At 39.3% G+C, this 26,929-nt stretch overlaps 1 long non-coding RNA gene across 1 annotated transcript; it reads left to right on the forward strand.

Moving 5' to 3' along the window:
- The first annotated feature begins 559 nt into the window (after positions 1-559).
- On the forward strand, positions 560-26,929 carry LOC113942851. Its single transcript, XR_003526079.1, has 3 exons — positions 560-730; positions 2,274-2,341; positions 26,796-26,929. It is a non-coding gene; the product is annotated as an uncharacterized LOC113942851 (long non-coding RNA).

Raw genomic sequence — 26,929 nt, forward strand, 5'->3', positions numbered from 1 at the left:
TAGTTGGTACATTAAGAAAAAAAATCACAATTTCTTCTGCATGTGTGTTTTTCTGCAAAGAAAAAAGATCCATCACTAATGAGTAATGAAAGATGAACCTGAAATGAATCAGCACATTGCTAGTGAAGATCCAGATGGGCCGGAAGACCTGTTTAACGTACCAGCAATAAAAGTACCCATTGTCTCTACACTCCAATATTGACATAATTTCCTTTAGTCTTTCAGGTCCTGGAAATGACAGCATAAAAGTAAATATTTAACTCTGAATTTATATAGGAGTTCCCTGTCCTGATCAGGTTCTGCTGCCTTCTCTTTCTCCAGATTTTGTAAGGGTTTCTCGGATGCCACTGTCATTACTGAAGAGCCCCCAAGGAAATGCTAGCCCCCATGTCAGCACAGTCATCCCTTCAATCAATGTTCAGCACAGTGAGAGAGTTATACCACTTATTTAGACTTCTAAAAGTGAACTCAGTTTTAGATGGTCATTGATTACACCCATGCTGTCACCATATCTTTCCAGTCCCACCAGCATAACAGCTGAGGGTCTGTACATGATGGTCCAGCTCAGGAGAGAACCAGGAGAGCTGAGCTGGACTGAGGGTTCAGAGTTGCAGTCAGAGCATTTGCTGTCAGCAGTCAGGCCATTCAACAGGGCTGCTAGATTTTTATGACAAGACCATGTAAAAGCCCTGGATCATTGTTCAGACAGGGAAGTTGGCCAATTTATCAGGTAAGCACGGTGCTCAGATGCAGCGCTGCAGGAAAACAGTGAGGCAAACCAAGGTAGGCATCGATCCCACACAGTTCTTCTGGTAGTAAGGAACTGGCAAAAGGTGTCCCAACGTGAAGAGAAGATCGTGCTTGTTTTTCCTTCTCTTTCCAAATGAAATAGTGAGAAATTTATGCTTTGGTCAACCACAATCCCATTCTCTGACCAAAACAGTGACCCTGGTCACTGCTAATGCCAAAGACCTATACAAAATCGTAACTTGCAATCTAGTAGGAATGTTCTGAACATATAATTCAATGATTACACCAATTCAATATCAGTAAAAGTACTAAAATCTGATTTCAAATTCAGTCCTTAAAAAACAAAAGATACTTCTGAGAAAAACTGATCTGAAAATCTATTCTTTGAATTTATCCAAAATGCTAAATAAACAGCAAACCCCCACATTTTCTACATATTATGCTTTTCAAAATAAGAACAGGTTCAACAAATGGGTAAATGAGACCGGGGGGTTGCTTTTTAACAGGTGACAGCTGAAGTCTGCAGAGGTTCAGTCTACTATATTATGGTCAGAGAAAGTTTCAGAATAATTATGCTTGGCATGTTTTTACTTTAACAAAACTGGTAAAGTTTATCTGCTTTGCTGCAACAGTGCTTCTGTTCAGCTTTTTTTCTTGAGACACTAAAATGTACAGGATAGCGAATAAAAATATTTCATTCGTTTTACTGGTATTCAAACCAGAATTTTGTCATAAATGTGTACAAGCCTTATTTTGCTATAGTGTTCATACAAATGTTTACAAAAGTACATTTTAGGATCTCAAAAAAAGTTTCTTTACCTTCTACAGATCTTGTCTTTCAAAAAAAAAAAAATTAAAAACAAGGGATTAGAATTGTGTATGCAACCCAGAGCTTCAATTTTCTTCTCTTGAAACTGAAAACTGGTAGAAAATATACCTTAAATAAATAACTTTGCAATTTCAAACATTAAATTTCATATGTAGTGATAGGCAAACCACTGGACACATAAGACAGTGAATTGTGACTATGCAGTGCTGAAAGAAATATATACAGAAAGTAACTTGTGAGCTATTCAAATTTTGTAAAACATTAAACCTATTTGTAAAAGTGAATACTTCTCATTACAGTTTGTACTTAGTACTCACAAAAAGGATCAAAAAGCTAAATTAATAATTTTTGTGATTGTATTTTTGGCTAATATTTGGCTCTGTTACAGTAGGACTTTGAATCTCCGGCTATGAATCATCATCCATTTTATGAGGGACTGTTCAATAAAGGAAAATCAATCCTTGCTCAGAGTGCTTGGAAGTCTAAGTTTCTGAGAGCTGAGGTTACATTACACAAGGACTGGACAGAGAGATGGTGTTATAGGACTGAAAATGGGGTTTGAGAAAATGAGGAAACAACAAACGAACTATTTCTGTTTAAAGCAAGACTTTAGAAACAGGTATAACTGGAGGAGCTACAGTGAGTTACAGGTTAACTCATATGCATATATTAACCCAAGTATTGTCTGTAACAGGTCCTGAGGATGTTAAAAGTGCAGAGAAACATCTGAGATTGGGCTTATGTGGCCAACTGAAACCAAAGGTAATGTAAGAAGTTGTCCCCTGGGGAAGATGTATGAGGGCCTGGAGCAGATTTGTGTCTGCCTTGTGCTTCCTGGACACATTTAATTTACTAATTTAGACATGACTTTTGGTTCTTTCTGTGGATGCCTGTCTGAATTGAGCTGAGTAGTGACTGATGCTTTCCTGTGCATGTTTGGGATTGGGCACATCTTCCAGATCTGTCATTGCTTCTCCAGAGACTTTGCACATTTCTTCCCCAGTGCCTCATTCCTGTTACTGCACTGGGTAACTGGTAGGCTAATTTTCAGTCTCAGGAAAGTTTAAGCCTATCCACACAATAGATGAACCCAGACTGACAGAAGTTTCCTATTATCAAGTCAGCACGGCTGCTATGTGAGTCCTGAGAAATGAGGGACCATCCTCTTTTCCCGCCCAGACGGTGTCAATGACCTCTGTTCAATCAGAAATCTCTGACTATAATAGGCCATTGTACTAGTTGGCACCAGTCACACTACTGCCCACCCTACCAACATTACTACCTTTACACTGGTTGAGGAAAGCCCTCAGATGGTACCCACAGATGGTACCCACACCTCCTTCCTGTCAGAGACCCAACAGTCAACTTAGCAACAGCTTCAGGTGAAAAGGAAGAAAAATTGAGGAAGAAAAATATGTAGCCTACACGGGTGAGCCAGTAGAAAATAGCATATGCTTTAGGTGGCATGTGGGTGTCAGTGTTTGGGTCTTGTAGAAACATGCATGGCATATCATGGACATGATGGATCAATGTCCAAGAAAACATTATTAAACAAATCTGGTTACTCATGGAAAAAAGTGCATCTCTACACTCAGATAGTGCATAGGTTGTGTGGCAGCCAACCAGTTCTGTCATTCCAAGCTGTTTAGTATAGCAGTGTTGACTGAAGTCACCATCCCCTCCCCAGTATTACTTGAAGTGGGCATGAACATAAGCAGGAAGGAAAAAGAATAGAAAGGGTAGGAGGAAGGAGTGGGGACATCTCAAAACAACCCAAAAATTTAAGCAGAGGCAACTGGGAGAGCAAGGGATGACATGATACAAAAGCAAAGGATGACCTCAGAGAAGAGGCTACAGAAGATAAAATAAAAGGCGTACTTGGAAGAAATATGAGAAGACAACAAGGACACTTATTGATGAAGTCACACAGAGACCCAGAGGGGTGACAGAGGCAATCTGAGCACTACTTACATGAGGCCAGGCTGGAGAGAATGAAAGACCTGGCCTTAGAAGGTGAGGGATAAGAGTGAAGTGCACAAAAGTATCAGAGAGGTTAAAAAGCATATCTGGGTGGTAGGAGGAAGGTGGAGTCATTGGAGGACCTCTCATGATGGCAAATAGTAATGAGATGACAAAAACTAATAAATAACTGACTGGTATTTTTCTTTAGCTATTACTGGAGAAAAATAACTTACAATTAATTTTCAATCTCTTCTTTCATCTAATATACTCTATGTCTTTTACAAATTTTTAGTTGTGATGGGGAAACATTTGGGTTCAGCCAAAAATTTTTGCACTGAAACTTTGGACAGTTTTGGCCATTATTTTAATGACATACCTTGGAGAGTATTTGATGGTTCCCTTAAGTGTATTCATTATTTACTCAGTACATTTTCGTAGATCTATAATCAATATTCATACTCTAGTGCCAACAATGCCAAGATGGTATTGTGAGTCTTGTTATTAAGTGATTTGCATAACTCTTCAACTGAAGAGATCAGATGATTGTAAAATCTTTACCTTTCAGTAATAACCTGCAGTTCTCCCAGCTGCGGAACAAATTTTTAAAATTTTTAAAAAAGACATGTAAAAGGTTAGAAACAAGAATAAATTAGAATTCCAAATACATTGTTTGATGTATTTTGAGATTTGGAAGTCATTATTCAATATTTAACCCAATATTTAGCATGTAAAACAATACAGATTTTTAAATTTGCTATTGCACATATTTACACAGTGGATTTTACACCTTACCATCAGCGAATGTTAGTAGTCATAAAATTTAAGAGAAATAATCTCTATCTGAAAAGTAACTAAAGACGGTAAAACCAATTTGAGCAAAGGTCAGAATAATGTTCATAAGTGATCAAATAATCAAAATTCCTTAAAATGTTTGTTTAAAAGACATTTGAACTAAAATGTCATTCAAATACAGCAAAGGGGACTGTAACTGATGTAACTGGGTCACTCAGAAGTGAGAAAATCAGCTTGATGTAAAAATATTTGCAGTCAATTAAACAGGGAAACTGAGGGACAGGGTGGATGATGTACATGAGAGTAGGAAATAGAAATGAAATACTGAAAAATAAGACTGAACTTGAATCCCTGCTGCAGGCTCCACTGACATTTACAAATGCAGTCTCAACTGTCAATTTAAAACAGGAATAGATGAGTAAAATAATCCAGAGAAAAGGGCATCCATCAAGCACAGTCAGCCCAGCCACGTGAAGCTGGCTTTGCTGCTCTCCCAGTCCAGCTGGTGTGCTGTCTGCACGCACAGTCTGACTAATCTGTTGCCTGAGTGGGTTGCTGCTGCTTGTTAAGGCAATTCTTAAAATAATGGCTGACCTAATTATGTAGCATGGATCTTAAACATATATGATAACTGTTTACATGAAATGCATACTGGATATTTTGTAATAATTTCTTTTCACGTCTTATCCATCTTCCTGTCCTGAGTACAATTAAAGTGATGTGTACTTATGCTGCAAACTTTACAGCACAGATTTAGAAAGCAAAAAAATGTCAAACTGATAACATTTTACTAGTAGGCACTGAGGAGGCAGATAAAAGGGGAGGAATAGTGATAGTGTCCTTATCTGGCTTTAATAATTTCTCTGACATAGGGTTGAAAGTTTCTAGACAGCTTAAACTGTCAGTACAGTAATACTACCAACATGTTTTGATTGCTGTGTTCATCATATAGTCTGCTAAGTTTTAGATCAGAGTCATTAATTATTCAGATAATTATTGTGAAAGTGTTGGACATTGCATGGATTCTCTTGATACGGAGCCTATTTAGCATCTTTTCTACTACAGTGAAAAAGTAGCGTATTTTCCAGGTGAAATCAAGGGAGACAAACTACTTACTCACCATCTATAGATTAATAGATTGTGGGGTACTAGAAATGGATTTGCAGATGGGTGCTACCTATTTTCTCTGTACAGAAAAATGGTTCATAGGCTATAAGCAGTAGCTGTATGCTATTGTTACAGATGGTTTCTGCAGCTCTTGTTCTCTGCTGTCTTTATTGCAGCCACCTTGGATGTTCCTAGAAAAGCTGTAGTCACAACTTCAAGTGCACTGTAGACATGGTTAAATCAAGGTTTAGACTTCCCCTACTTATCTTTATCCTAGGCTCATGCTGGACAAGTTGTTGCACAGTTGTTTTTAAATGCTGCTGGAAAAGTAATGAATTTTCTTTAACATGACATCTTTTTTAGAGTGTTTGAATTTAAGGACACTTAAATGGGTTGCATCAGTATTTTAACAACGCAAGTTCAGATTTTAGTTTCTAAATAGTCATTTTCAACTAAAATTGAACAACTGATATTAAGAGATAGAAGAAAAGTAATTAAATATTACAGGGCAGTTTAATACTGTGAAAATTAACTAAGTTTGGTGAAATAGGATGCCTTGGATTTACCCAAACAATTTTTTCTTCTTTTAAAAGTCCTCTCAAAGTTTTATATTGCGTTACCATAAGACATTCATCTCTCAGATTTATTATTTATTTCAGCACTCAATTAGAAGACCAAAGACTTTATTTATCCAGGATAGTTCGCCTCTGATGTTCCCCAGGCTTTCTACCCTCCCTGACCCTATGTACTTTGACAAATCTGAGAAGATAACAGACTGACAAAGGTAAAATGATACAACTCGAATCTACAGTTAGCCATTAGTATTATAGACATTGTGATAGGCAACTAAGGTACACTGGGATCTATGCATAGACGAAACACAAGCAAAGTCTCTTGAGTATCATAGGCTCCTTGGTTTTGTCCTATATGACAAGTGACGAGTGCAGGGCCATGTTACACCCCCAAAAAGTAGAACTGTGAGAAAGCAGTGAAATTTGTGTATCATGCAAAAGAACTTGAGGATAAAGGCACTTCTACGAGTCAAAAAGAAGCAAAAAAAACCCCAGAACTCAACATAAACTTGTTCTGGGAGGAATGAATTTGTCTCACAGGTCTATGTTAGCATGTGTACAGCAGATCCCACCTATCAGCCAAGTCAGTGGTGAATCCCATGGGGGAGTCATGAGTGCTGTTCTGCAGCTCCAGTGCCTGCTGTGCCTGTGCACATGGCGGGATTAGATAGTTCCTCTGAGCTTCACAGGTAATTAATTCTCTGCTGGGGCCTTGGGGAATAATAAATTTGGTCCAGTGGTTTGATTGCAGGTAACAGAAATGGTCTAATTTCAGGTCACTCCCTGTGGTAGAAAATGGGGTCTTGTCCCTCAGATGATGATTGGATAACGTCCACATTGCATACACAAGATTGCCAAAGTGGGAGAGGAACATCAGGCTAGGATATAACTACTAAATGTTGCTGAACATCTTAAACAAGTACAAAAAATATCAAATAAGAAAGGTCATTCCTGGCTACTGATTTGACCTGTCTTCCAGTCTTATAAGCTGGACTGACTCTTCATTACCCTTTCATGAGGAGAGCCCTGGAAAGGAATGGAAACTAGAAGGCTTAGAATACACTTTCCTCAAAATTACAACAGATTAGTCCTCTTGAAGGCAACAGTTCCTAGCTTTTGTATGGTGAATATGTGTGATATGAAAGAACAGAGTTTTTATCCGGTTTATAACATAAGGCTTAAATGCCCTATTCCAGTGGTTCCAACTTTATACAATTTATAAATATACTCAGCATACTGTGCCTAAAAATAATCTGGGAACATGTGAATATATGCAAATAATTGCCCTCCCTTCACAAACATTATGCTGAAGAGAATTTAAATTGTAGTGTTGAAAAAGCATCAGAACTACTTGAATTGGTCTTCAAAAGCAGATAAATGCTCCTCAAAAAATAAAAATTAATGTTGCTGAGTCTGGACGACTGGGACACTCAAACCTAAGGTTAAAATCCCAAAAGATTTATTTCTTTAAAATTTTTTTTTATTAGTCATACAAGCGACTAACATGATTCCTGGAGGACAGAGAAGTTCATACATTCATGAGATTTATGCTTAGAGTCAAAGGGGCTAGGTTTTGCTTAGGTTTTTCTTTTCCTTTTTAAAGGATGTTCCCAGCTCAGTGAAATACTTGGGCATGTAAGCTAGATCCTGAAGTTGAAATTGGTCTCAGCAGTGTTTGGAAACATGTTTAAATTGTCTGCTGAACTGGAGACTCTGGAGAAAGTAACTTTATAGGGGTCAGAAGAAATTCTGAGGTGACACAACAGCAGGACAAACTCACTACCAGCAATAATATAACACTGAGAATGTGTGTGGCCATATTCATGTCAGGCAACACAACAAGAAGCTAAATGAGATATTAAGTGTATATTAGCCTCTCCCGCACTTACATGCTGTAGAAGCGTGTTGATAAGGAGCAGTATATTTTGCCACAACTTTCAAACTCCTTGCTGTCATGGACTCACTGCCGGCTCAGTGGCTGAGGAACTGCTGAACTCCCTACAGGTAACTTTCAGCCTTTCTCCAGGTAATGAATCAAAAATAATTTGGAAAAGTTCAACAAGTCACTCTGTACCATTTAGAAGTGAACTAAATTAGAGAAAACCACTACAAATGAAGAGATGCTAGTGAGGTGTTTGGGTTTGGAGTTTTTTGCTTTTTTGTTTGTGTGCATTCTGATGAGGTAACATTTTTTTTCCCAAGTGAGCACTTTTCATCACATTGCCCATATTATTTAAAATGAATAGGCAAGAGATGTTTCCTCAAGAGGCTATTCCACAGTCTAATAGATCTGATCCTTCCATTTTTTAATAGCTGAGCTAATGTTTTCTTTTTGCTACTTCAACCCTGTGCTGCTAGCCATGTCCCACAATGTCTTTTGGTTGTTTTATGCTCTGAAAAGACTTAGAGTTTTATTATCCTCTTTCTTTCTCATTTAGCAATGTTAAACATATTCAACCCCTATTATCACTTTTTATGAATTGTCTTCAATCATTTCAGACGTTTTAATTTCACTTCACTTAATTTTCTCCTGAATAGTGTTTCTTTCATTCTGTTTCTAGACGTCCTCTCACTATAAGTGCTCCAATATCCATAACAGAGTATATGAGCTGTAGCATAGCCCATGACCACTGCTTAAATATGTGTCCTTATTATGCTGCCTGTTTCTGTATTATTTATTGAGTGTTGTGATAAGGAAAAAAGGCACTGTGATACATGGAACCTAATACACAGTTCCTTAGAAAGGATCCTGAACTGCTACTCCTAGTATAGACTATTATAAACCATCTTGCACAGTGCAAAGACATTTTTATTTATCTCTTCCTTTTTGTACCATGCACTGGAGTCACAAAGAAGCACACTCTTTTCCTTTCCCTTGACATATGCATTTAAATGTCTTAGTTATCTGCCTTTCCTCACATACACTGGTGATAGATAGCTTTTCTTCTGCACAACTGTAAGCAGTACTGTACCTGAAAACAGCTGACATGCTTCTAATGAGAAGAGTTGCCCAAGTCTGAAGGTTCACCTCACCAAGAAGCTGGTCTCTGAAGGTGGCCTAATTTCATAATTTCCACTCTCCTGAAATGCTGTTCTGTGGGTGGCTGTCCACCATGAACCCTGCAGTGCTCTGGTTTTGGGAATAATCCCAAAGATTAAAAAACCCTTCAACTTCATTTACTAAGAGAGCTCCTATTCTTTATCCTTGTAATTGCATTCGTCAAACCTTAGGACAAAAAATACTTGGTTGTATCTTCAATAAGCCTATAGTCCAACAAAACGGACCGTATCTGGAGAGATAGAAGTGCTGATTCCAAGCCAAATTATCTGTTCTTCCTAGAAACGTCTACTGACAAATTAGCTTGGCATCTAGAGACCTCAGAGGCTTTCAGATTTAGACTGCAGTTGAGCAGAGGTGTTGAAGGCCAACATTTTGACCATACACTGTCCCCATTCCCTGCTGAATATGGTGCAAAGATGCTCAAATACTTGTGCTGTGATGGTGCAGGGAGTGATGCAGAGTAAGAAATCCAGTTGGAGATGGCCTCTAGAGGGGTGATAGGTGCCATCTAAGGCTGATTAGTGTAGACACTAAAAAGTGGCAGTTTGAGGATGAAATTTCATAGGTCTTCAGTGCAGCTCTCTCAGTCCTTCTCCTTATTTGTATTATGGCAGCACTTAGGAGGCTCTTGGCATTTTTCATGAGCAGAAAAAGAGATAATGTAGACAATGATCAAAACCCTGACTCTGAAGGTGCTGCAGGGCTCTGCAGTCTCACTGCCTCCCAGGGAGGGCTGTATCTAGCAGCCAGGGGTGCAGCAGCATACCCTACGTCCCTGTATAGGCAGGGAAGGGGTGGAAGAGGTGCCAGAATCAATTAAGGTGATTTAAGGGCAACATAATAATGGTGGTGTTTTGATGTAACATGATCATGAGTGCAAAGGAAGAAGGAAGGCAGCATTACTTAATAATAATAAATTTATAGTATAAGAGGTTAACATTTAAATAAGCCCTAAATCTAAGCCTTGGATATGGTCTCTGGAGGTGCAGTGGAAATGCAGGAAAGGGGAAGCTTGAGCTGCTGATTACTGTACTTTTCCCTGCCTGAGCAGAAGCTATTACCCCATTTCTCCGACTTCCCAGAAACTCAGTGTAGTTAAGCCTTTGTGGCTATGGGTGCTGTTGTAGTTGAGACCCATCTCTTTCACCAGGAATGATGGCAGGAATGACTCTGTACAAGCACAGTCCTGTTGCTGTTTTCCTTCAGGTTGTTGTATTAGCCATCCTCCCAATGCCTTGATCCTGTTTTTTCAAGCCTCCTGAAAACAGGCATCCCAGAGGGCTGAAACAGTTCAATAGGTCATTACAATAGCAGGGCAAATACAGAGCCTCATGGATGTTCAGAGCCTCTGACGTGTGGCACTGCAACTAACAGCTGATCAAAGAGCTGTATATCACTGGGGCAAGGAGTGGGGGAGGTAGCAGGCATCTTATTACCATCTTCTTTTTGCTTGTTGCTTTTGGACTGACCCTCCCCATGACAGACCCAGAGTTAGAGGGGTTAGGTAGCCCAGAGGGTGTGAGGGTCCCTGCCTGTGGCTGGATATTCAGACTTGCCCTTTGCAATTTGCACTGAAACTCTATTTTGACTTTTCCCTTTGTGGAGAGGCAGACTGAGTGGTAAATTAAACTGGAAGGAGAAGGAGCAGCCTTCTGTGATCCCTGCCACTCTGGGGATGATGGTCTCCTCTTGGAGAGAGGGTCAGAGAGATTCTGTCAAAACAGGGCAGGCTGTGGGGAATCTGTGGGACAAAGGAGATGGCATCAGGGGTCACTGTTCAGTGCTATAAAATGTGACACACAGGGAGACACAGGGAGACATGTCATGCATTGTGTTTGTGTCCTTGCCAGCTGGTGTCTTTTGGAAGGAACAGCTTGTCTGAATTAGCCATGGTCTTCACTAACAAGGCTTGGAATAGCCAGGCACTACAATAGACCTTCACTCATCTCAAAAGACTTGGCAGGGAAAGTGCAGGTCCGCTTCAGCTGGGGAGGGAAATCCCTTGCTGCAGGCTGGATAGTGAGGCAGGAGGAAGGATGCGACAGCAACAAGAGCCAGAGCTGGTGTCCCCAGTGCCTACCTATGCTGAGGCCAACACACTCCTCACTGCACAGGTAGGGAACAACTCATCCTCCAGGCTGTGAGCAATAAGGGAAGGGGTAAGCGAATTTAGGGGAGAGAGGGGACAAAACACCTATGAGAGCAGGAAAAGATGTTCAATTGTATAAGTGATATGAGGGTAAAGTAATTCTGCTGGAGAAGCAATTGTACCCTATCTTTAGACGGAAGCGTTGAAAGGAAGCGGCTGAAACAGAGTGGTGTCGTTCATGCATTTGAACCTAAGATAAAAAGACAGAGTTTCCTCATTACCTTCAGTATGCCCTTGTTCAGCACTTCCCTGTATTTACTGTAGGAAATACTTTCGGTATCTCAAATGGTGAGGTTATCTGACAGCAAACACTTATTTAATCATCTAAGTAACTTGCATCAAGGAAGAAAATAGGTAGTTTAAGTAACGTTGGTCACAGAGTCCCTCAGGGGCTGCATTACATTTGCTGACAGAATCAGTCCTGTGCACCTTTGCATCACTTACCCCATTACTCATGACCCCAAGGACCACTGGGATTCACTGAAATCTCTGTTCTGCTCACTTTCTTTTTGTGTTGTGAAGTTTTAATGAGTCGCCTACTTTTAAGAAAGACCTAACCAACACTGCTTTTGAGCGTCTTCCACCTTCAGCCTTATCATACAACCTTTGAAATACTGCCTTTTTTCTCAAACCTCTTTACTGCCAGGGCAAAAGGGCATCAGAAGTGCAGTAGCACCCAAGTGGCTCAGAAAGTTGTATTTTTAATGAAGTGTTTTAGGAAGTGCAGATGGCTTTAACTTGTAGCTATCTAGTAAACACATAGACATGGAGTGCAAAATCCCTCCAAGCCAGAGACATCAGTCAGAGGAGGACACACAGGTGGCAATTCGTCACAGTGCATGTCTCCCAGGCAGACAGCTTACTGCAGTGGTGCCTGGAATGACTGCTGCAGCCATGGCCAAAGAGTCTGGTGTAGAGGCTCTGGTGAGGGATGAGTGCAGCACTGACAGACACCATTGTGGTAGGAATGTCTCCACTTTTGCCTCAGACACAGGTTGAAAATTCCCCTCTCTTTTCTTCAAACATGAATGTAAAACAGCAGCCAGATTTTGGGACATAGCTAAATTATTCTGAGAAACGTCACCCCAGCATAGTGCTAATTGTAGCATTTGAAGTATTCCTAATGACTCTAATAGCAGCATTGTTTGATCTTCACCTTTTAATAAGTACGAAAGAATCCTGGTCAGAATTCTCTGCAGCAAGACAAGTTGTAATGTCTATTTATTACAAATGTGTACAAAATGTCAATGGCACATCGTATCCAGTAGAAAAAAGGTGGTGAATCTCTCTGGTCTTACAGACAAATTGAGAACAAAGTATTAATAAAAAAATAAATGATTGAACAGTGCTGTTAAATTTCTGCCTTTTATTTTTTAAAAACTGCACAGAGCAGTAACAGCTTACAGTTCAGGAAGAACACGGTTTTCCCCTGTGCTGACAACCACTTATGGTCTATTTAACACATGGAATTTAAGTGGTGCAGAAAGTACACTTGGCCAGGAATTGCTGTCTAAAGCCTCTGCAAAGGAAAATGCAAAAAATTAGTTTTCAGTAGGAAATTTCTTAATATTCTGCAGTCACAGACTTTACTCCTCTTTTGTACTTAGACATGCAAGGAAAGTCTGTCATTTAAATTAAAATACATCGATTCAGATCCTTTGAAACAAGCAGCATGCTGAATATAAATAATTAGTCATATTTCTGTTTATTTTAATCTCACGAAACTACTGTTGAAAGCCATTGTTAAGCATGTAGTCTGTCATTGGAAAGGTTCCTATTAACTTTCACAGGCTGTGGGATAGGCTCCAGCACTTAACAGGTTGTGTAGATGAAATAGCACTCATAATCTGCATTACATGCATTTGTCCATGGCTAGATCAGACAGGTTGTGTTTATTTTGCTTTATGTGTGGTGACTGGGTAAAAATGAATGGCCCTTACTATGTGGGAGGTTAGAGTAGATATCTTAATTATGCCTCCCAGACTTGTGCTCTGTGCATTTACAGGCTAGTGAGGGTACACACATGGGGTGGGGGAATTAGGAGACCCTTGTCAGGAAAGATGTGCTAGTGAAGGCTAGAGGCATGCAAAACATGGTCAGTTCTCTCCTGTTTTCTTCCCTATCTTTCCAATAGAGAATTCTGAATCAAGGAGGCGTAATGATCAGCTGGGCAATTTATATCACCTGAGGAATACTTGCCTCATAAGAGAGAGTTTGCACGAAGCAAATGTCACTTCAGATTGAGCAGCAACAGACTGTTTCAGAAAGCAGAGGCACAGCTCTAGGAGTGACATGTTTGGGGATGAATCCATGTGCCTGCTGGCAAAGGCTGTGTCAGCACCTACCTTTCTGTCTTTCCTACTCCAGAGAAAGAAATAAGCTCGCATCAGTTGTAAAAGCAGAGATGGCAATTCAGGACCTTTATAGCCTAACCATTGTTATTTTGGGGTTCAGTTGCTTAACCTTTGTTGGTACAAGAAGATTAATGCCAAAAATGGTTGTGAACAAACAAACCAGAAGAAGGGATAGTGCCTAACTAGTAATCAGGGGTGTGGTAACTGGATGCAGATAAAGTAAAAAATGACAGGAAATGCGTAAGTCCTAAGTATTGTTATCCAGTCTATTTTCCTTTCAAAAAGACTGTCTAACAAAGATACAGCTTAAAGTATAATAATCTCTTTTGTTGTGACTGAGTATATCAGTTAAAAGATTCCCAGCTGCATTACTGAAATGCTTCAGACACCAGTTATTACTGTTTGTATTTGGCATTGAATTGATGTCAGTTGTTCACACAGTTTAGTGCTGGGCATTTGATGTATGTGGAAAAACAAAGAAAACTATAGAATAGTCTGTTCGTTACTGACACTCCTACTCAAAGATGATAACAGAGGTTTTTTCCTAATACTTTGCCTTTCTTTCGCCTTGTCACCTAACCAAGATCAACAGAACAAAGTAAAAATTAAAGGTAGTAAAAGGAAAATTTCTGTTATACTTAGTAAGATAATCTTAAACTCTCATGAAAAAAGTAAAATAGCATAAATATCAATGTATTTGCTCAGTCACTCACAATTATAGAAAGTGATTCCTAAACACCTTTTGATATTTCTTGAAGTTTCTTTGTATTTCAGTAGCAGTGGGAGACCAGAGCCCTGTTTTATTAGCCTTGAAAAAACCCCAAAATAAAACAAAATTCCCACCAAAAACCAGGGTAAAATCTGTTTCTACTAAAATTGCTTCTAATGCAAACCTCATATATGAGGCAACAGATGAATGCAGCAGCAAGCTGCAGGGTATCAAAACAACTTATCTGCAGAAATCACAATCCCTTTTAAGACAGCATCCCTACTTCTTACAGCTATATTGACTGACCAGTTGTCAACAGTGCATTCTATAGGATGGTTGCTCATTTAGGGATTTCTCCATTTACCACCACTTTAAAAATAAAAGAATCTCAAAAGCTCACTCATTGTCCTATCTTTTTGACAAATTCTTCTACTCCAGACAGATTTTCAAAAAAACTATTATACCAAGTTCCCTGTATCTGTGCACCTGCAGCACAATGCAAGCTGTCTATATTAACATCAGAATCAGGTTCTCTTGGAGTGTTTTTGACTGTAAAAATAATTAATTAATTTTGTAAATGTATTTTAAAATGAAATATCAGACTAGCCAGTTTCCTACCAATCTCACAGTAGAAATCTTTGAAACAGGAGTGCTGCATGTAATATGCAGCAATTGTCCATTATTTCAACATGCCTTGTTCATCAAAGTCCTGAGAAGAAATCTGCCATGGCTGGACTCTCTGTTTCTGAGGCTGTTAATGATGTTAGCCCTGTGCTGATGATGAGGACCAGTCAGCACTTTTTCGCTGTGATTTACCTGAGGCAGTGGGCAGTTTCTTAGCACTGCTCTGCAAGGATATGCACCAACCACATTTACTGTGTGTATGGTCAACTGTCTGTTTGGGATCCATAGGAGAGATCCTTTAAGTCGATTCTGATGCTTACTTCCCTCCCCTTCCACCTACCAAAACATAGGCTGGAGTGCTCCAGTTAGCCTATGGGTTTTGCATTGAGCTGTACTCAGCATATGCTCAGATAACCCAGCTAACTGCAAACACGGCCACTCTGTGATGCTGCTCTGCTATATGAAACCAGTGCTTGCAATCTCTGGGTACCTTATCTAAGATTTTTGCCACAGAGCTTGGATTTGAAGGTTATGGCTTTTCCAGGCATGAAATCTGGATGAAGTTGCTGTTTTTGAAAAGCCAAGAACATTCTTGTGCTTGATGGCATGAGGTACTTGGGTAAGTGTAGAGGGAGATAGCTTTAAATAATGTCTTTGGCATGGAGTTGTTTCAGAAGTTCTTTTACCCCCTTCTGTCCACCCAAGCCACTGCAACAATGTATTAGCACCTCAGGCACCTAATGCTGATTTCTCCAGCATAAAACCCAGAAGAAAGCTGCCAAGAGCAAGGGATATGCCGATTGCAACCTGGTTTCAATGTGCAATGAATCCTTAACAGGTTCTATCCTTAACAGCAGGACAAAGCAGTGCTTGAAGGTGCTGCTGGACCATGATTACCTGCCCTGCACCTTGCACTCGAGTGGCCAGAGGCAGGAGGTACCTTTGCCTCTTTTTTCATGTCAGGCTCTCAGACAGGCTGGCATTTATTCCTCTTTGGTATCTTAGGTCCTGCAGAGCCAGGATATGTTCTCCTCTCTGAGGAGTTCCTTATCCTGAACAGGCCTTTAGGTACTGCTGTAGTAAAGGCAGTTTTACTCCGTTCTATGCCGCAATATGAGTAAGGGGGGAGCAAATACAGTGACTCCTTACTGAAGGAGGCTAGATGATGACTAGCAGTGACAGTCACGCCATGAACACATGTGAGAGACCAAGGGAATGATGTCTCTCACCCATCTGGCTGAACTTCTCTACATATGCATACATGTTAATTTTAGTATAAGCTGAAAGAAGGGGATTGAAATATAGAAATTATACAAGTACTCTTTGAGATTTAAACTGTGCTTATGCCTCCAAATGTCTACTCAACCCTAGGTTTATCTTACCAGCTGCTTACCAACCTGTGCTTCAGGTTCCAATTTGGTGCCAGGATGGCTCTGCAAGAGCTGAGACTTGTTTTGAATGATGGTCCCTGCACAAAGAGAAGTCAAAAGGCACAGCACAGTAGCCCAAAAACTGAGACGGTCTTTTGTACTTTCAGAGGGAGGAGTGGAAGTTGAAACAATTTACAATGAGAGGTGACTCAATGGGATTTTCAGAACTGGTCCGCATGGATGGGTGCAAACAGGTCCAAGTTCCTTTGCTCTGACTATGTCTGGTTCAGCAACTGTGGAGCTGTGCTAATGCTGTGCTTGAGTTGACTTGCATTGTTGAGAAGCTAATAGAGTTGTGTGGCTTTCAAACCAAAGCTGGCTCATGGCCAAACAGCCTGGAGCACAGGCAGAGTGAGCTCATGAGCTCATGTCTGCCTGCATCCACACATGGAGACAGGGCATAAAGGTTATGTTTAATATAACCACAGGGATACTGTTCATATACAAGAGGCATCAGAACAAGTAAAGAGATATGTGAGCAATAAAATGTATGAGGGGAGAGAGATCTTCATACCTGTCAGGGTGCTTTCCAACAGAGTCCACCAGCAAGACGACTGAGCCCTCAACATGCAAGCAGCACACTTGAGTAGACATGAGTGAAGTGAACAAGAGGAAATTCCAAGCATCAGTGAGCATCACACTTGTGAACTAGGGCTTTGGTTTTACCTTAACCAGAAAGAATAACTGAAGTGTAGGATGTTGCAGGGAACGTGAGCTGAAGGCAATGGAGAAAAAGAAGACACTTGAATTTCTGAAGCCCTTTGAAAACCTGGGGTAAACTGCTTTCTAAGTATAGCTTATTGGATGACAGTGCTACCTCAACAGAAGATACAACTTTGTTGAAGTTTTAAATGTTCTGAATTTTTCCAAAATTAATTCTAAATTAGTTATGGAATTGTTTTGTTTTCTTCCAGTATCTTCTATATTTGTTTCTCTCTCTTATGCCAATTTGAGGATTCTAACTGGAGTTTCAAACATTTCAAAATTTGTCACTTAAGACTTTGTACATTCAATCTGGTTAGACAGAGTCTATTTATATACGCTCAGAGAGCAATTACAGTTTGCTATAGTTCTAACATGACAAAAAAGAAATTCAAAGGAATAATTGGTTTTCATATTATATTAGCTTTAATAAAACAGCCAAAGAACAAACTGGCATCTGTTTCCTGGCATTTTTTCCATTACTTAATCATAATCTTTTTTGAAATCATGAAGTTTCTCTCAAATGCTAAAGTGTGATTAGATTGCGAAATCTGAATCCAATTAAAGAAGATCCTGTGCTTGAAGCATTCACTGCTGTCATAAAGCTACCAATCAGATTTCCAAAAAATGAATGCTTAAAAAAATGGTATGAATTTACTTGCGAATTTTCGTGCAATTAGATTGAGTACAACAGCCGTGTAAATACAGAGACACTATAAAATGTCTTTTAAGTGGGAAAACTAAGTTGATTTCAAAATGGGAAAAACAGTAAGATTTTAATTTCATAATGAATTCTTCTTTAAAGTTCCTAAAGTATTAATAAAGCAATAGCATTGACTCCGTTTGGACACAGGACTGTCCTATTATCAGGTAACAAGTGTCACACTTCTCCTGTAGAGAGTGACACCAAGGTGCAAAGTTGGCTTAGGGGCATGTGGCTGCTGCCTGCCTGAGAGGTCTGAAACTCAGAGCAAATTGAAAAGTGTCAAGTCCTGGGTTCCAAGGGTTTCTGAGATGTTTTGTTCCAGATTAGGAGTCAATGAATTTTTATCACACAGGCTCCCCCAGACCTCCCTTGCTTTATAGGAGGTTTTCACCCTTGCTGTCATAACTTCTTCTCTTAGTTGCTCAATATTACTATTCTTTTCTGAACTCTGTTAAATCTTTACACACACAATGAGGTCTTGAAATAGGAAGTATCTGTAGTAAGTGTTTTCTAGAGAGTCCAGTCTGTTAGTATATTGTTTTTTAAAGTTCTTTCAGCCTTGATTTACATAGGAAGGGCAGGCAATGTATTAATCATTCTGAACCATTAATTTTTTGTTACCTCTATCATGTCCAATATACATCTTTTAAAAATAAGGACTATCATACTTCTCAAACTCACATCTTGGCCAGGCTCTCTTAATTTCTTCCCCCCAAAAAAAACTCCCAAATTTTTTTTTATATGCTGACTAGAACAGGATGTTCACAGTGAGTGCTTATGTTCTCCGAACAGTAGCATGTTTTCATCATTGTATTATGGCAACACAGTATTTTATTTATTTACCAGACTGCAGTTGAGGAGTGATCAGGGACACTGTTCCTATGAGCACTGGAACAGGTTTCCAATCTCTTCATCCTCACACATTAACAAGATTTCATCAGAGCTAGTTGTGATTCTACCATGTAGTTAGTATTAAAATGAATACTTTATTCATTTATATGAAAAGAATGCAGATCATTATAGGAATACTTTTACAACAAAGATTCTAGTGACTTTTTGAAGTCAATGTCACACCTTTCAAGGGCTGGACTTGCCTGTGTTTGTGAGGCTTGTCCGAACAATGGTTAGTAAATATGAGTGTTCTATTGTATACAAACATATATCAATACCTCCTTCAGGCAGCTATGATGAGCGTTATAGGTCATAACAAGCACCTTACATTTGAGATCAGACATAAGGTTCCACAGTAATAATAACACGTCTCCATTGTCTTTTTCTGGGTTAAGCCGGGATTTGGTCCTGGATGTTGGAACAGGGCAAGAAGATGCCAAATCAGCAACCTTTAAGAAGGTCTGTTCTTAACTACAGAGGGTATTTAGAGTAGCCTAAAAACATATGGCTCACTTGCAGAGCATTCCTGTTTTATACACTGGAGAACTAAATATATTCCATATACATGGATAACACCATTAGCATGGAAGAAGAGTAAACAGGTATGGATATGGATGAAACAGATCCTAACTCCACTATTTCTTAATATTGTCATTGAAATATGACTAGAAAAATCATGCTTTTTTGTGTTGCTATAGTAGTCAGGCTCCCAACAGGCACCAGGAACAACTAAGAGCTAAAGGCTGACAATGTCCTTAAAGCCAGACTCTGAAGATTAAGATTAGGCAGTGGCTGCCTTTTATGGAAGACAAATAGTGCCCCTGGAAGTGTGCCACTTACACTGGCACATCTTCTGCTCTGTGCCCAGACATGGGTGCTCCAAGGAAGCCACTTTGGAGGCTGGCCACTCTAAGAGCCAGAAGAAACACAGGCAGATGGCATGGCACTTCACAGAATCACAGAATCATAGAATAATTTAGGTTGAAAGAGACCTCTAAGATCATTGAGTTCAACCATTAATTGGGCATTGCCATGTTCATCACTAAAGCAGATCCCCAAGTGCCCCATCTACACATCTTTTAAATACCTTCAGGGATGGTGACAAAACTACTTCCCTATACAGCCTGTTCCAATACTTGACAACCCTTTCAGTGAAGAAATTTTCCTAATATCTAACCTAAACCTCTCCTGGAGCAACTTCAGGCCATTTCCTCTTGTTCACTTCGCTCAGGTCAGCTCAGGTGTGCTGCTTGCATGTTGAGGGCTCAGTCGTCTTGCTGGTGGACTCTGTTGGAAAGCACCCTGACAGGTATGAAGATCTCTCTCCCCTCACACATTTTATTGCTCACATATCTCTTTACTTGTTCTGATGCCTCTTGTATTTATTGTGCAGGCCCGTGGTCAGCTTAATCATGAGTAAAGCCTCTGTAGCCCTTAGAGTGGTTCTGTTGCTGGCCTGGGTATCTCCCAGTCAATCTGGCAGAAACTTTATATTCTGCCATATTCTCCAACTGCTCCAAAAATATTTGAGAGTAGCAAGGAAAGATGATCCACAACCATGTTTCACCCAGTGAGGTAAGTTGGTCTAATTTAAAATTGTCTCTAGAAAATTTGTCCTTATAATGTCTGTTTTACCTGTAAAGGAGATGTGACTGTGCTGCTGTAGTTGTTAGGTGTACCTGGGAAGCAGTGGAGTCTTGTTTGTCCAGAAGATAATGTCATATAGGACCCTGAAAAAGGACATTTAAAAGCTGAAAACATTTCTAGAAGAATATCTACATGTGTCTTCTGATCTCCAATCATAATTCACCCATTAGTTCAATAGGATGACCCAAATTAATGAGTATTTGGGCTGGTGATTTTAAAAGGGATATGGTTACAGGGGACTGACAAAATGAACTCAAGGGTTTTATGAGTAACTTTATTTTCCTCCATGCTGCTGAAGAAAAGGTTGCAACTGCACTTTTGACTCTTTTGACAGCTGCATGGGAAGTGACATTACTCTTGCTTTTCTCTCTAGATGAATGAATCAACTGTTATTTTATAACTGTTACCTGTCCAACAATATCAATATTATGTGGTAACACTTAGAGAAAACTGTTGTCAGCTGCTGACATCACAAAAATTGAATTTTGTGCCTAATTTCTAGTTGAAAAAAGCATAATGCGTGACTGGTAACAAAGCAGGGAGCTACTGCATTACTAGTCATATGATTAAGCTCCTGAGCTTCCAAAGTTGTTTTCAGTAGGAAATCTGGAACTAAAAAAGCTGAAGTGAAGAATACATCCCAGCAGTCATCAGACAGCTGCAGAATATAAGATCATTTTAGTCCTAAGCTCCCATACATGGCTTTACAAAGTGCAGTCAAAAGTGACTGCAGACAAGGAATGGACAGCAGGGAAAGAAGTGTGATCTTGAAAGGAATGGTCAGAACAGTTCAGCAGACACTCAAAGGGAATAAGTAGTCTGAGGTGTGCTATAGGGATGGTACTATAAAATCATACAAAAGTCAGTATTGGGCCAGATCAGATGTCTGAGTCTCCTATGCGACCAATGAGAGCCATGAACACAGGTAAGCAGATAACAGGCCTCTCCCCCAACTATCCTTCTGTCTCCAGCTGTTGTCATCTCAGGGACTTACCAAGTTTGATTCCCAGCACCCTGCCAAGCTGTTCATGCCACAAACTCACAGGAACCAGGAAACCAGCGAACCTGGTAAAGAGGTATATTCTCCTTAACTCTTCCTTAGCAATTATTTTCCTGTCTTCATTTATTATCACAGGTATTGTTTAAACTTAGTTTAATTGATAATGTCATATTTTGCTCTGGGTTTTGTGTACGCACATAATGTCTACACCAACTGCTAGTTAGATATAGATATATATATACACTTATGGATATGAATATATGTATGAAGTAACTAAAAATGCCATCGAATAAAGATCCTTGAACAGCCTATAACTGAGTTAAAAGAAAAAAAAAGCAGAAGAACAAAACCAAATAATATTCAAGTCAAGACTCAAAATAAACAGAGCCAAAAATGTCAGAATTTGAAATCTTATCCTGAACACATGCTACTCTGAGAGTATATACAGCTGGAGAGATTCAGAGAATGCCAACTAAGATTATTTCTATTTGTGTAATGCAATATTGAATACATTTACATTACAGATGATTGCTATTGTTACAGAATGCAAGTAATCATGTTAAGTTCAATAACATCCAATATCACAGTTCTGTATAAGGGAGGATTTTAATCTTGTCAGGAGGGTGAATTCATTGATTTTCCAGGTTTCCTTGCCACTATTAAGAAAACAAAGTTTTATAAGACTCTCAGCATATCCTTTTTCTTACATTGATTTGTTCTTTTCTATAAGCTAGGAAGATGTGAAACATTTTTAAACTCTTTTCTTTTCATATCCCCATTGGTGAATAAAAAATCAGCTTTTTGGCTGAAATTTACTGGCATGAAGCAAAGGAACATAGCTCATCTCATTTCATAAGATGCGTACTTCAGTTCAAAGCATCTCTTTCCTGAGTGAATTCAACAAGTTTAAAAAGTAATGAAGCATTTGTGTTCAAAGTGTCTTCTCTGAGGAATACCATGGCTCTAAGAGTACTTGATAGCATTTGAAAGAAGTATAATTTCAATGAGCCAGATTTTAGCAAGGTTATCTGGCAGAAAGAGAACAATGTTTGCACATGAAGTGGCCAGAAAATGTCATCAGGAGATAAAATCAGAAAATTATCCACAGGTTCATACATACTCTGTTACAGTATAAAATACCTATGAATAATATGCAGTGCCCCTTTAAGAAGGAGTGTTTAGGCAAGTGAAATGAATTAGAAGATATATTAAAAATGTGATATTCTTCATAGACAAGTTAAAGTTTTGTGGCATCTCCGGTCACTGATTAAATTTTCTTCTGAAGGGTGTTGTGTAAGCAGTAAATGGGGCCATTTTCAACCCTGGGAGAATCAATGCCAATCTCACATTAAAAAAGAAGAACAGGCAAAGAAACAGTAGCAGAGATCAGATGAGGAAGGCTTACTAGAACTAAAGAAAGAAAGGCTCATTTATAATGCATGAAGCCCCTTGGCCCTCATTAAAGGATAAGTATGCTGTCTTGGATACTGTCTTACCCCAGCATCCAAAGTCCTTGGTTTTGGAAAATGTCCAGATGAAGGCCATAAGGATAGGTAAGAGTAAAACGGAATGTGATAATGGATTTGAGGTTGTAATTTTCTCAGCCTATGGGACGTGCAAAGAGAATCCAGTTGGGATATACAAGTACCCATGAGAGAAGTTAAGAACTAAAATCTCCTGAAGTTACATCATGTGCTGCCACCACAAAGCCCATGGTGGGTGTGTGTGTGCAGTCAGCAATGAAGGTGACTGAGGACAGAGGAATCTTCTCTGACAGAAAAACAAGAACAGGAAAAGAGATGGTCTTCAGGTAGACTGTCTGCTCAGGGGCGTGCAGCAGGGATGTGTGTTGAAAAGCAATTGTTGGCTGCTACGTGTCCCTGCAGAAGAGTTTTGAGGTGAAAAACTCTGGGGAACATCTGTCTAGCCAGTTGGCTTTGCTGCCTGACTGGTCATTGCAAGGTAGAGGGTAGGGAAAGGGCAAAGAGAAATTGTGGAAGCTTGCTGTTTTGAATAAAATCTGCAGAATCTTAAACCGAAGAAGTCAAAGGATGTTAAAACTGAATCTGTCCAAGACCCAGGGAAGAATGTCATGATTCAGAGCCTGACCCAAAGCCAATTGAAGCCTGTGGGTTATGGAGCAAGTGTGCTATTGTAAGTAACAAACAGGATGTTACCATATCCCTTAGGGTTGCAGAAACTTTAAATATTGGACTGGAAGAAATATCTTAGCTCATCACTTCCCATCCCCTTTCTATATAGTCAGCCATGAAATATAACCCCATTTACAAGCGCATCAAATGGGTTTTTAGGCTGGTTTTGTAACTTCATTGCTATGTACAATATGAAATCAGCTGAGCTATAATATGAAATCAGCTGAGCTATGCTGCGAGGTGTGGGGGGGTGTTAAGTTGAATTAGACAAAAAACCACTAGATATAACTGTCAGTTACAGAAAAAGTCTGCAGTTAAGGTAGAAGCTGTTCAACAGGTTATTCAGAATAATTTTTCAGCTGTGCATGGACATAGCATTGAATGCATAGGATTGTGTGGGAATTTCCATGCATCAATGTATACATGAAAAAAGGGCATCATGAAGGATAGGAGTTTAATTCTTATACTGACAAGCTGAAACTAATGTGACTAGAAATATCACCATCTAGGAATGCAGAGGATGTTGTAAAAGAAGTTGTTAAGCTTCTAAAAAAAAGAATATTAAAATCAATTGCTAAACTGCAGGCCTAGAGAGCAATGAATTTGAAACTGAAATTTGTGGGGTAGTTGGAGCTATTATAGACTGATGAGTTTTCAGTGGGAAGCATGGTTTTAAGTAGCTCTTATAAAACAATCTAGATGAAAATTAGATCATTACAGAAATGGCACTGGTTTATGCCAAAGGAAAACCTTGCTTCCAACTATAAGGATTTGTTAAAGTGTCAACAAATTAGTGGGTAAAGAAGCACTGGCAGATATAATTATTCAGACTTTTTAAGATCCCTCAATGATATTATTAAAGAAAACCAAGTACCTAGAGGGTAAAAGATAATATTCTTCTGTGCAGTGGAAATGGGCTGGGAAACAGTGAAATATAAAGGATAAAGAGCCAGTTTTCATCTAGAAGTGAGGTTAATAGTGAAGTGTTTGCAATGCATCTGCTGTAACTGAGGCTGTTTATTAATAATCTGACAGCAGGGCATAGTAGCAAAATCTGCAGATGATGATAGGTGATTTAGATCAGTCAGGGATTGAGATATGCAGATATGACAAAATGAAGCCATCAGGCAGTGTATTATGAATTTGATGCTTGTTCTGGGGCTGTTTTTTTTTTGTTTTGGTTTGGTTTTTTTCTTTGTTTGTGTTTTTTGTTTGTTTGTTTTTTAATCAAAAGCAATGTCATAAACATTAAAAGAAACTGTTAAGTTCCTTGCAGCATCAGACTGTATTCTAAATGAAATGAACACAGTTTCAGTGCAAGCTTTGCAAGTTATTACAGATGGTCCAGAAGAACCCTCTGCTTAATACCAATGAAAGAAAAAGGGTTTGATTAAGAAAGTGACAACAAGAACAGAGCAGAATTCTATATGGCTGTTGTATCTCAGTCCTTATCACGCCCTGACTTCTAATACTGTTTGCATTTGTAGTCTGCCAGTCCTGATCAAACTGTAGCCAGTGAAGGAAATCAGTTCCACGTCAAGAGCAGCAGATATGACCTCCAACAAGGAAATATTTCCAGAGACTGAGAAAGATCAATGAAGACATTAATAAGAGGGAACAGAAGCTGAGAGGCTCATGAGAAAGAAAGGAATGCTCATCATTTTTAAAACAGCTTTAATACAAGAAAGAGCAGAAACTGGTGAAGTCTAACAGTTTTGAAATAGAAAAATAGTTATTCATGCACAGTATGTAATGAACTTGCAGAACTTGCTGCAGGAAATCTTAAAGTAAATAGTTCATGAAGACTGTCAAACTGAAAAATAAGCGTATCATCAAAATTCAGTATAATACTCAATGGATAAAAATTTGGAAAGAACTGCATTTTTACAACAATGCTGACTCTGAGATATGAGCTTCTTTTGTATAGGGTTAGAAAAATTATTTCCACTGTAAATCTTTTTTATATCCTTGTACAATAATAGTTATGGCTGTAGTGGGGGACACATTTTGTCACAGACCTTTATTGAGCTTTTATATTCCTCCAGTGAAAGACTCAGAGGCCTATGGTACCTTCCAGCCTTGGATATCTATATTTTTATTTAATTATTTCAGAAAAAATTCTAAGCAGCAATTGACGCTCTTCAATGTTCAAAAGCTTTGCCCTAAATATACCATATGAATGGCAGTTAAGCTGTCATCTGCTTTCTTGGCAGAGGTAATTTTGGAAAGACTGGATGGTGCCTAATATGGAAACATTAATTTTACAGTTATTAGCATCAGTAACTTAGAATTAAGTACTAAGGAAAAGAAATATAAAGAAGCTCCAAAATTAAATACAGGAGTGTAAGTGTTCCGAAGACACAAAATTGATATAAAGGTCAAGAGGATGAAAATGAGACATTTGGAAATTAAGAAATGCCTTGTATTAGTGTATTATCACAATTGCATTGACAATCCAGTAAGCTGTGCTTTCTGCCTTCCTTCTTCTCACTCCAAATTATTGAAAAACAGACACCTATTTCTCAGTGATTTCTCTTCCCAGCTGTTCCAGACAACCCTGCTTCCCACCAAATGTAGCAGGAGGCATCTTGTGCTCCATCTGGTGCGTTGGAAGGTCATGTAATGCTTCTGCAGAAGAAGAATCAGATGTTCTTTGTTACACCCTATCACCATCCACTCTGCTTTATGGATGTAGTGGCTCCATGTGGAGATAGGCACTGTAATTTCTATTTTGCAGGCAGAGACCTGACAGCAACGTTACTTATTCAAGGTGGTACAGCCTGTGGAAGCCAAGGATGCAAACCAGACACCGGATGCCTTAGGTCAGGCTCAGCTGTTGCATGCCTGGAGAGTTACCCGGATTTGAGTGGGAGAGAGGGGTAAGGAATGAATCCGGGGCTCATGTTGCTGAGACAGAGTTGTGTTGTTCTCCCCATCCTTCAACATTTGGAGCAGAGGAAGAAGAAGCTCCCATATGCCAGTAACAGCATGGCTAGAGCTTGCTGAGTTCACTGTATGAAGATTATATTGCTTTATGTTTTTTGTCATGGTGTTTAATTAATGCAATGCCATATCAGTATAATTTCAAGATATTTATAAACTGGAGTAGGCATTTATAAACTGAATCAGGGGGATTTACAAACTGAAGTGCCTATTAAGTACTCTACTCTGAACGTACATTAATGAAGCCAGGGAGAGAAGCATTTCCTACACTAAGGTAAAGACCTCTGACTAAATAACCTGGCAAATAAGGAACTGTTCCTAGTGCCGAGGTGCAGGCAATTACACATGGCCAATATCCCTCCCTTCCTAGGGTAGGTCAGGGCACATCTCACCTCTTCTTTCTCTTCTCCGCAGAACACCTTCCCCACGCTGAGGAACCTGCCTATGCTTGGAAAGCAAGGGGCAGCAACACCCTCTGACTGCAATTCAAGAGAACCCCAAATAGGCACAAGACACTTGTTTTCCATTAGTTAGGGTTATCCTCCTGC

Source organism: Corapipo altera, unplaced genomic scaffold, assembly GCF_003945725.1.
Source record: "Corapipo altera isolate COAL_440 unplaced genomic scaffold, ASM394572v1 2b, whole genome shotgun sequence".
NCBI classification, from domain to species: Eukaryota; Metazoa; Chordata; class Aves; order Passeriformes; family Pipridae; genus Corapipo; species Corapipo altera.